The 12,051-nt window shown below is 45.3% G+C and overlaps 1 pseudogene; it reads left to right on the top strand.

Moving 5' to 3' along the window:
- LOC122941948 overlaps positions 1–12,051 on the top strand; it is a 123,452-nt pseudogene that overhangs the window by 100,294 nt on the left and 11,107 nt on the right.

Below are 12,051 nucleotides of genomic sequence, written 5' to 3'. Positions count from 1 at the left end.
TTGACCTGTAATACCACCGCTTTCTTAATTTTATCAAATTTACATTTTGGGCCTATCTTTTAATTTCATTAGTAAAAGTTATGTTTTAATATAACCAATAATCACTATTTTTGTGCTTTGTCTACACCTCCCAAACAGACTTCTCCTACAATGACCCATCCTAGGTCAAGTCTCTGGGCATATGTAGCGTTGTGAGGTCCATTGATCTGCTGTCTAACCTTGTGGACCTGTAGGATATCCCTCCCAAGGAGTAAGACTTCAGGATCAAGGTTCGGGATCAGGTGTCTTATACTCTTCAGGTGAGGCTAATGCGCTGCTACTTCTGGCGTGGGTCTCTTGGACCTATTGTCGGGAATCTGATTACATTCCAGTATAGTTGGTAAAGGCAGATGCACTTGACCTTCGCTGGACTCAACTATGTAGCAGCTTGCCCTCCTTCCGGCTGTTTCCACAGTACCAGCACAAGTTCTTAGAGAGTAGGGGGCATCGGGTCCTCTGATGTCAAAGCTATCAAAGAAGACTTTGCTAACGGCTTGTTACTTTGATCGTCTAGAATTGCATACACTTTGATGGCTTTAAAGAAAAAGGGGGTCAGTCAGCACATCCCAATGCGCAGGGGCACGTTGCTAATGCTGAAAACAACACTGTGAAACTAAACATGCAATGCAACAGCTCTCTGCAAACCAAATAAAGTACAAAAATGCATAATTATTGCTATACTTATAAATTAGAGATGCTTTGCAAATACATTTTATACAAAATTATTCAAGCCCGTCTGCCGCACGCCAAGGCGATCTCTGAAAGAGGGCTCCTAACACTAAATACTACCCTTTATGCGCCATGACGGCTACCATACAATTCAGGGAGTGTAGGTCCCACATGCATGCTGGGCCTGCTTTAATTTCTGTCATCTATGGTGCCAAAATGGCGTCCATTATATCCAAGGAATGCAGGTACCAACATGCATGCCGAGCCCACTCCACACCTGGCCTATTGGGCTCGGCATGCATGTTGGTACCTGCATTCCTTGAATTTTATGGTAGCCATCATGGCACATAAAGGGTAGTATTTAGTGTTAGGACCCGTCTTACAGAGATCGCCTTGACATGCGGCAGACGGGCTCAAATAATTTTGTACAAAATGTATTTGCCAAGCATCTCTAATTTAAAAGTAAAGCACTAGCAATTATTATGCATTTTTGTACTTTATTTGGTTTGCAGAGAGCTGTTGCATTGCATGTTTTGCTTTACAACTTTGAGGGCTTTGCTTCGATCGTCTGCTGGGTAAACCTTCACTAGGGAGATTTTAGAGCAGGATCTGGCTCCTCTGAGGTCTCTGCAAACCTCTGTACATTAAGAAGTAACTGCCAAAGTGTCAGTATTTGTGTCCTTTCGCTCCCCGCTATGCTCTTGGGTTTTGGGTGAAGCCCACGGTGCCGGCCCAGGGTGTAGAGCTGTGTTATGATCTGTGCTGTCACATTCGGCACACTTTGCATTGATAAATATATTTTGAACCAAAATCACAATTATAGGATTTCTGTGCAAATTGTGTTACCCCATGTGGTCACTCAGGTTTGGTATAATTCTTGAGCAAAAGTCAATTGTAGATGTGGTATCCCGTATTTTCATTCAGGGTTGGTGAAAAGGGTTAGTAAAAAAAAGTTAAGGTTAGTGTATAGATCTTGAGCATAAGTCAATTGTACTTTGTATCCACCTAATAGAAGTCCCAATTGATGGGTAGAATAGCAAAATAGTATTGGTATCGAACGTCTCTACTCACAAGAGACTTTTGTATTTTCGGCTGGAGTCGGGGGCGTCCCACCCGCTACACAGCCACTCATCCGTCCTGATGTATCTGCGCCGGCTCTGTGTCTTTCCGTCTAATAGTTTTGTGTAGCTGGCCTCGCTACACTGACGGCGTCTCACGTGATTTCGGGTTGCTCATGTGATAGTACGATAAGTCACGTGTTATTCCTTATTCGCAAGATTCCGATTTTTTTGTTATACTTGTAACAGAGTATTCGAATTGTTTGAAAATTACATAGTCTCTGACTTTAAAGGGAACCTGTCATCGGGATTTTGTGTATAGAGCTGAGGACATGGGTTGCTAGATGGCCGCTAGCACATCCGCAATACCCAGTCCCCATAGCTCTGTGTGCTCTTATTGTATAAAAAAAACTATTTGATACATATGCTGCTTATTTACAATGCTGATCTTGCCCCTACACAGGGATAACATACCCTGACAGCCATAGTTTATGCATTCTTTGCAATCAGGAGGTGGGAGATGAAAGTGTGCCGGTCTCCAGCGTCATACACAGCAGTTAGAGGCATGCTGGTGAAAGACGTACCGGGAAGTTGGTACATCATGAGCGCTGATCTGATCGGTCATGCAGAGCCCCTCTCGGCTGATTCACTCCATGCTCTCTGCCCTCATCTTCCTGCTCTGAGCTGTTGTCGTCGGTCATGTAGTTACAGTTAGTCATAGCAGATCTCCAGGCTTAGAACCAAACCGTTTATTCATTTATGATACCCCTGGCCAGTGCAGGGAGAATGACGTAGTGCTGCTAGGTATACCGAGAGCTTCCTGCTCAGCTGTCTGGTGGCGACTCTTTCAGAGGAGTAGGCTGATTAGCATATGATGCCAGGACATTGTAATTACCCTGTTTTCTTTTTATTTTGTATTAATTATATTTAGGAATGTTCTAAGGCCTCTTTCACACTTGCGTTGTCCGGATCCGGCGTGTACTCCATTTGCCGGAATTACACGCCGGATCCGGAAAAACGCAAGTGAACTGAAAGCATTTGAAGACGGATCCGTCTTCAAAATGCTTTCAGTGTTACTATGGCACCCAGGACGCTATTAAAGTCCTGGTTGCCATAGTAGTAGTGGGGAGCGGGGGAGCAGTATACTTACAGTCCGCGCGGCTCCCGGGGCGCTCCAGAGTGACGTCAGAGCGCCCCATGCGCATGGATGACGTGCCATGCGATCACGTCATCCATGCGCGTGGGGCGCCCTGACGTCACTCTGGAGCGCCCCGGGAGCTGCACGGATGGTAAGTATACTGCTCCCCCGCTACACTTTACCATGGCTGCCAGGACTTTAGCGTCCCGGCAGCCAAGGTAACCATTCAGAAAAAGCTAAACGTCGGATCCGGCAATGCGCCGAAACGGCGTTTAGCTTAAGGCCGGATCCGGATTAATGCCTTTCAATGGGCATTAATTCCAGATCCGGCCTTGCGGCAAGTCTTCAGGATTTTTGGCCGGAGCAAAAAGCGCAGCATGCTGCGGTATTTTCTCCGGCCAAAAAACGTTCCGGTCCAGAACTGAAGACATCCTGATGCATCCTGAACGGATTTCTCTCCATTCAGAATGCATTAGGATAAAACTGATCAGGATTCTTCCGGCATAGAGCCCCGACGACGGAACTCTATGCCGGAACAAAAGAACGCAAGTGTGAAAGAGCCCTAATTTGTTTAATGGCCATTAGACCCCTCGATTCTTCACAGTACCCCTGATGGTGGGAATAGATTTTCCCGAGGGGAACACCAGGTCGCTACGTCTTGAGGAGGATAGGACATGATGCAGCTGGTCCAGGCGGACCAGGAAGTACCTGAGAAAGGTACCAGAAGTAAAAGCAATGTCAGCAGGCAGGGTCGTTACCAGGAGCAACAGTGCAGGACCGAAGGATAAGGCAGAGGTATAGTCAGACAGGGAAAAGGTCAGGGCAGGGCAGGCGGCACAGGTACAGGTAAGACAATCCAGGTCAGCAACAGGAGAGCCAAGGCAAGCAGGCAGTGATCAGATGGGTAGCAGAATCCAGGCCCACAAGTGGTTATCAGAAACTAAAGCAGGACACAAGGACCTTGACACTGAGGCATCTGTGAAGGGAGCTGGGCCTCTTATGTATGAGCAGCAGGGCTAGGATTGGTCAGTGAGGTCACATGACCTCACCCATTAAGCCCAGGAAATGAAGCGCTCCGGCCCTTAAGGAAGTGCTGCAAGAAACAAGCAGCCATCATACTGTAGCCAGGGCTGAGAGGAAACTGTGGAGCGGATCCCAGAACCACAGTACCTACAGAGACAGAGCCCAGGACTGCAGCGGGAAGCACTGGCCTCAGATCACCGCTGAACACAGTGCCCAGGACCGCAACGGTAAGCAGGGGAACAGCGGCGCACAGCAGCCGCTGTTACAATTAGTGCTTAGTGCAACGTTTCGGCCCCAAATCTGGTGCCCTTCTTCAGGCTGATGACACGGCTGACCATGTGTGGATCTACGGACATGGGGGTGGAGCGCTACTCCACATCAAGAAGGCCCAAAAGGTGTACCCCAGGAGCAGCCGATGCTGGAGATTTCACCACCTACATTAGAGCTGTGTAGAGCAGGCAGCATAGATGTCAAGATCTCCTTAAAGACAACAGCTATGTATGGAGACTTCTTGGAAGTGCTCCATGGTATGGAGTCTTACAGGTAATAACCCATGGTAAAATAATCTGCAAAGAGGCAGTGTCAGGCTGAGGAGCCTAGGGCCCACCAGTGAAATTCATTCTGGGGGCCCACTATAAAGCTACATGCATATACTACCTGCCCATACTAACCAGTTTTTATATGGACATAGGCATGTAGTGTATAGCATCTCAGCCAGCCGAATGATATGTCAGTCTACTGTGCCACTTGTGCAGGGAGTGGGGGACTACGGGCTCACCTTGCACAGGGGCCCATCGGGGGATTCACCTGTGCCCCTGTGGGCCAGTCCGAGCCTGCAAAGTGGTATCTCCCAAGGAAAGAGAACCATCTCACTAGTGCCACCCTGTGGAAGTGGCTTCCTATGAGTTAACATGACAAAAGGCAAGTACCACAAAACAGCTGTTCACGGATGGATATCCGCCATGACTTATAAAAAAAATGGATTCTGACTCATAGGGAATCATCGCCACAGGGTGGCGCTAGTGAGATGGATCTCCTTCCTTGGGAGAGACCTCTGTGCAAATCAGGCTCATGAAGCGCAAGCATCTCTATTGCCTGCTCATAAGGGAACAGAGCCTGGAGCCTGGAGCCTGACTCCTCCCACACATGATCACATGGTCATGACATCAACATAGGTCCTTTACATCCTCCATTAGCACGCCATGTAACTAGACTCCTCCCACACATGATCACATGGTCGTGACATCATCATAGGTCCTTTACATTCTCCCTTAGCACGCCCTGTAACTAGACTCCTCCTCTCACACATGATCACATGGTCATGACATCATCATAGGTCCTTTACATCCTCCAGCAGAACAACCTGGACTCTGACTCCTCCCACACATGATCACATGGTTATGACATCATGAAAGGTCCTTTAGCCCACTAGCCTCCCCGTCCCCCATACATGCAGTCGGAGGTATCTGTCAGGATTACTGGGGCAGAGGCATCATTAACCCCTTCACTACCAGCCCTCTCCCTGGATCCACTCTCCCTCTGGGGCTGACACTGCCCTCCAGTCCCTTCTTCAGGCTTTTTCCAGCAGTGAAGGTGCAGTGGTGAGGCTGCCTCCCAACTGTCCCAGATCCGGTGGGACAGTCCCAGAGTTTGGTGGTTTTCCTGCAGTCCCAGAACGGCTGAGGTATGTCCCGCTGACAACCGTTTCTGTGCCGCAGTGCGCTATCCTCCCATCTGATCTTCTCCCTCATCGGGAGGTGAGGTGAGATGTAGACATGGCAGAACATTCCTCAGACAACCATTAATAAGCTCATTGATAGCGGCCGAGGTGTGTAAGTGCGGGGATTTCTCCGCCTGGAGCTCATACTCCATACTGAATACATCCAGAGGTTTTGAATATTTAGTTTCCATTTTTTCTAATTTGCATATCATTAACATATCTGTCCATCCTGTGATTTCCAGAATTCCACCGCTTTTCCTTCTTGGTGTTACAATCTCAGCGCTGAGGAGTCTATGTATAATAAGCCCAGGACGATCTGTATTTGGGGTAAATCCTGAGATCCCAGCTGATAGGAGGAGGGTAGTCTCAGCTCTGGATCAGCGATGGCCAGTTCGCATTGTTCGCCCGCGAACACGTGCGGGCTGCCATCTTTTCTCACAAGTCCAGCGAGGCACAGGTAAGCCCTTACCTGTGCCCGAGCCGATCTGTAACAAATGCGGTCACAGGGAGCAGGCAGTTCCGAGAACAGCAACCGGAGGCCTTCATCGGGCTGTTCTCGGAACTGCCTGCTCCCGGTGACCGCATTTGTTTTCACACCGGCTCGCGGCACGGGTAAGGGCTTACCTGTGCCTCGCCGTACTTGTGAGAAAAGATGGCAGCCCGCATGTGTTCGCGGGCAAACAATGCGAACTGGCCATCGCTGATCTGGATCTATGATGTCACCTACCAGATTACAGCTAAGGGTGCTGACTTCACGGTTGTGCTGCATTTTCTTCCAACTAAAGAAATCACAGCAGACATAAATAACATTGATCTATTTTGTAATTAATGTCATTTAGTTTTGCTGTGTGTGTGGTTTGCATGATCTCTTTTTGCTGGTAGAAAAGATGCCATAAATGCAGGTACGTTGCTGCTAAAAACGCTTTTTTTTAATGCGTTTTGTTGCTGTACAAAAAACGAGCAAAGCTGCAACATGTGGCAGAATCCTTATCCTTGCATCACCGCTGCTAGCGGCAATTGACTATAATGGTAGTATGGAGGTGTAACATGCTTTGTCCAGAAACCTGGAGGAATGGCCTTAACTGGATATTCAGCATCTACACTTTATTATCTCCAGTAATTGTATTTTACATGGGATTTTGTAGGATTTTACTTCTTCTCATCTTCTCTACATTCAGGTTCCTACAATATAGGATCCGCTCAGTGGAGATCTTCTATATAAGATCCTTCTCCTGATTGACCCGTCAAGGATGGATAGGGACAGGGACAAGATGGCGGAGAGTATAATAAATCTCACCCTAGAGATCCTCTTCCGGCTTACTGGAGAGGTGAGAGATTCTGATGATGTCACATTACATCATCTTATCTATGTTACTAACAGATGGACATGACTGGAGAGGTGAGGGACTCTGGAGATGTATGGAGTCATATTTATTACTGTGTCTCTCCATAACCAGGACTACACAGTCGTGAAGAAGGCCTCTAGTGAGAGCTGTCAGGACCCTGTGTCTGAAGGATGGGGAAGAACCCTGAGCCCAATCACAGGGTCTCCACCTCACCCCCTGATACATGAGGAAATCAATAGAGAGAAGATCCTAGAACTCACCAACAAGATGATTGAGCTGCTGACTGGAGAGGTGACACTGCTGGGAATGCTGGGACATTATACAGGAACGCTATGAAGCGATCTGGGTGATGACTGTATCCTTGTGTTGTCAGGTTCCTATAAGGTGTGAGGATGTCACAGTCTATTTCTCCATGGAGGAGTGGGAGTATTTAGAAGGACACAAATATCTGTACAAGGACATCATTATGGAGGATCACCGGCCCCTCACACCACCAGGTAATAGACATGACTAAATACACCTGTCCTCTCATTATGTGTATGTAAGGAATGAATTCAGTCACTGGATGTGTTTCCTACAGTTAAGGAAGAGAGAAGAACACCGGAGAGATGTCCCAGTCCTCTTCTTCCACAGTATGGTTCAGAAGAACATCACAATGTCCCACAGGATGATCAGGTAGATGGAGATAAGTTCTCATGAAATGTCCCCCATGATCTTTAGAAGGCTGTGAAGATCTTGTGTTCAGTCTTGTTTTATCCGCCAGTATTATAGGTCTTAGCCTTGTATAATGAGAAAGGTTGGGATGGCAGGAGTACAGCTGACCATAGACATTACATGTTGTCTGAATCTATTTACAGTTTTCTGGCTATGGAGACTGCTGACTGGAATAAGGAACCAACATGTTGGATTTATACAGGAGACCTGCAGATAATTGTGTGTAACGAAGTGGATGTGGATCCGCTTTGTCTCTTACAAAGATTTGACTAGGAACAACTTCTAAAGGCATTATCCAAGTGGCCCCCTGGTTTTCACCCTTTAACTCCTGTACAAAGATCTGGATTCTGCTGCAGAGGAACCACCAGGACTTTAACTCCTGAAGTAGTCTCTGTAAAGGTGCCCCTACTGTGGTCAAGGGACACTTGTAGAACCATAGTCAGGGAGAGGCTGAGGGCAGGCAGAGTACATGCAATACGGTAAACAGTCAGATGTCAAGGCAGGCAGCTCAGGGTCAGAACTGAGATCAGGCAAGGGTCAGGTCAGACAGCTAAGGGTCAAATCTAGAAGTCAGGCAGAAGACCATAGAGAAAACAGGCAAGCAAGCTAATGTCACAATTTTAGTTTACTAGAAACTGTTGCTCAGGTGCCTTCCCATGGCTGTGAGAGATTATTGTGCATGTGTGCTTAACCTTTAAGAGTTGGTGAAAACACGTGTGTGTGCCCTATGGGCAACGAGTGCCACTGTCATCAGGAAGCAGACATCAGCCTATGTGGGAGGACAGCGTTTCTCCAGCAGCCAGAATCACTAGGCAGGGGGAAAGGAACTCCAGTGGGACAAGACTCTAGAGCCTTAAAGCTTAAAATCGGGTGAACAGGGCAGAAGGCATGCCCACCAACAGAAGAGGAGTGTCTGTAAGCATATACTGCAACCATAACAGAAGACTGCTGTCATTTTGGTTTTCTGGTCATATAAAACATTCCACTCGACTTCTCAAAATGTCTGACTTTTACAATATTTCTTTCACAGCTTGTGAACCCGGGTGAAGATCTGAACAATATTAATCCTACAGAGACACATGTGAGGGGCGATGAGCAGAGTATAGAGGACATTCCTACAGATAACAGACCAGGTGAGTAGCGACCACTAAATAAAGCAGAGAAGACTCACAGATTCTACTCAGTCACTGGATACTGATTCCTCCTTCTACTGTCAGGTATTGGGGGGAGTTTGTGGGGCACATACTTTCTAACAGGTTCTCTTTACTAGCACACAATTCTTACCACTACGTGGGGTTCCACAGTATTGATCAGAAGTTTGGGTTTATCATCTATTATTCTAACTTCTATGAACCCTCTTTCAGTAGTACTTAAAGGGAACCAGTCACCAGGATTTTGTGTATAGAGCTGAGGACATGGGTTGCTAGATAGCCGCTAGCACATCTGCAATACTCAGTCCCCATAGCTCTGTGTGCTTTTATTGTGTAAATAAACCGATTTGATACATATGCAAATTAACCTGAGATGAGTCCTGTATGTGAGATGAGTCAGGGACAGGACTCATCTCAGGTTCATTTGCATATGTATCAAATCGGTTTATTTACACAATAGAAGCACACAGAGCTATGGGGACTGGGTATTGCGGATGTGCTAGAGGCGATCTAGCAGCCCATGTCCTCAGCTCTTTGCACTAAATCCCGGTGACAGGTTCCCTTTAAAGGTTTCACTTACAATTCAGAATTTTTGGGAATCGGGAAGAGCCCTATGGCAGAGCCACCACCGGGCAGGGTAAACAGGGGGAATAAAAAGATCAACCGCTGATCATTAGCAGCTGCCTGTCTGTCAGTAAAGATCTAACAATGTCCTGGAGTAAGGAGGTAATCACAGGAATCAATCCCCAGTGGTCAGTGACAGCTTGCTGTGGTGTTCTCACCCCCTCCTGTTAGACTTCATTGCTATCCCCCCACCCTCCTTCTGGGCTCTCACCAATCTCACTATACGAAAATATCTGATGGCAGCTGTCTAGTGGTCCCCCAGATGACACCTCAGGGAGCACATTGAAGATGGTGTGACATAACAATCATATAGAATTGCTGTATGTACAGAGCGGTTTTATAGGTGAGCAGTTCTATATTTGCTGTTACCTTGTGTTACTGAAATCCTAGAATAAAATTCTAAACCCAGTGATGTCCTCGGGCTATCACCCAAACAGGGAGGGGGAAATATTGCAGCCACCTATAGACTACATCCAGTATACAAAAAACAATTCATCTCTAACTGTTGTCTTGCATGAAAATGTAACTTTCATTATTCTAGTAAAAAATGTTTTAACTGTCTGGTATATTACATATAAAGTAAAATCATTACACAGACACTGTCGGCTAACCCAACTTATTTTGCAGAATTTTCGGCATGCTGGGGGATCTATAATAAAAAAAATCTGCATCAGATTTCACAGAAACAGGGGCTACATTATCAGCAGATAACATTGTGTCCCACAATTACAGTCGCGTACATTAATTGGGACATGAAAGTGATTGTCACTGATTCTCATTGAGATGGTCATTGTATTTTCCAAGAATTTTAACTTTTTAACTTCTGGTGTAGAGATGGATATCACTTCTTGAAAGTGCTCCAAAATTATTACCTTGAAAGGAAACACTGAAAAGTTGATTTGGAAAATCACAAAAGTAGTTGTGGGGAAATCGAGTGTTTCATAAATTGTGAAACTGCATAGAGAGCCGAGTACAACAGAAGCTTTCTGGAAAGGACGCTGTGGAAGAAACAGGAAATCAATTTCATGAGATGATGTTCTATGAAGAAAGAAATGGTTTCACATGGGGTCAATGTTCATGCCTCGTGTACTGGAATGTGGCCAGAATGGTAATGATAGACAAGAAAACTTCAAGACTGAACTATGAAAAAGTATTTTTTTTTCTCTTGACAAAACTCACTTTGAGGTGCAAGGGTGTAGATAAAAGTTCATTTGAACTTCAACCTCACCTGATCCAGCAAGCCCCAAAACACCAACCCTACTAAACCAGTGAACACCCATTGAGGACAAGATGAACAGTGAAAAACTGTTACCACCACTGCGAAGTGGGTTTCTAAATGATGATATGGAATCAACACCAGGTGCCCTACTAGATACATCAAAGAGTTTTTGACCGAAAACAAGCTTGGAAACCTTGGCATGGAAAGTCAAAGGATACCAGTGGGGTATGGTGGCATTATGAAGGCATGGAGAGGAAACATGGATTGTGTAACAAAAATTATGGCAAATGTGATAAAAGTGCAGTTCCAGGATTAAGAGATTAAAGATGTGCAGAAAACTGGTGGAATCGATGCATAAGAATCCAACAATTTACAAATTCAATGGATATAAAGATCTGTATTATCAGGTAGATTATTAACTGCAGCATGAAAGGAATGATCTAAGTGGCCATGTCCAGCTGTGAGAAATAATATGTTAGGAAGACCACACAAGAACTATGTCGAAAAGACTTCAAAAAATATACTATATGAAGAAAAGTATTGGGACACCGACACCTCCAGGATCTAATATGACATCCCATTCTAGATTTATAGGCATTTTTATGAAGGTGTTTTCCCCTTTGCAGCTAAATTAGCTTTCACACTTCTGGAAAGGTTATCTACAAGATTTTGAAGTGGAAATTTTGCCCACTCATCTAGAAGAGCATTTATGAGGTCAGACAATGACATCGAGATCTTCATCAGGGCTGTGTGTGGCCAGTCAAGTTCTTTTAAACCAAACTCGCCTAACCATGCCTTTATGGACCTTACAATAATAATTGCCATAGCTCTCAATTAGACAGCAATGGACATGGGTTACTAATATTGTATACAAAAAATATTTATTATGTGGATCTTAACATAGTTGCTGTTCACAAAATCGTGATAGAAAATACAAACTGGATTCCAAAAAAGTTGGGACAGTAAACAAATTGTGAATAAAAACTGAATGCAATGATGTGGAGATGGCAAATGTCAATATTTTATTTGTAATAGAACGTAGATGACAGATCAAACGTTTAATCCGAGTAAATGTATCATTTTAAAGGAAAAATACATTGATTCAAATTTTCACGGTGTCAACAAATCCCCCAAAAGTTGGGACAAGTAGCAATAAGAGGCTGGAAAAAGTAAATTTGAGCATAACGAAGAGCTGGAAGACCAATTACACTAATTAATTAGGTCAATTGGCAACATGATTGGGTATAAAAAGAGCTTCTCAGAGTGGCAGTGTCTCTCAGAAGCCAAGATGGGTAGAGGATCACCAATTCCCACAATGTTGCGCAGAAAGATAGTGGAGCAATATCAGAA

The sequence above is a fragment of the Bufo gargarizans genome, chromosome 6, assembly GCF_014858855.1.
Source record: "Bufo gargarizans isolate SCDJY-AF-19 chromosome 6, ASM1485885v1, whole genome shotgun sequence".
NCBI lineage: Eukaryota > Metazoa > Chordata > Amphibia > Anura > Bufonidae > Bufo > Bufo gargarizans.
Note: the sequence above shows the minus strand (reverse complement) of the source record. Positions and strands in the feature narration are given on the sequence as shown.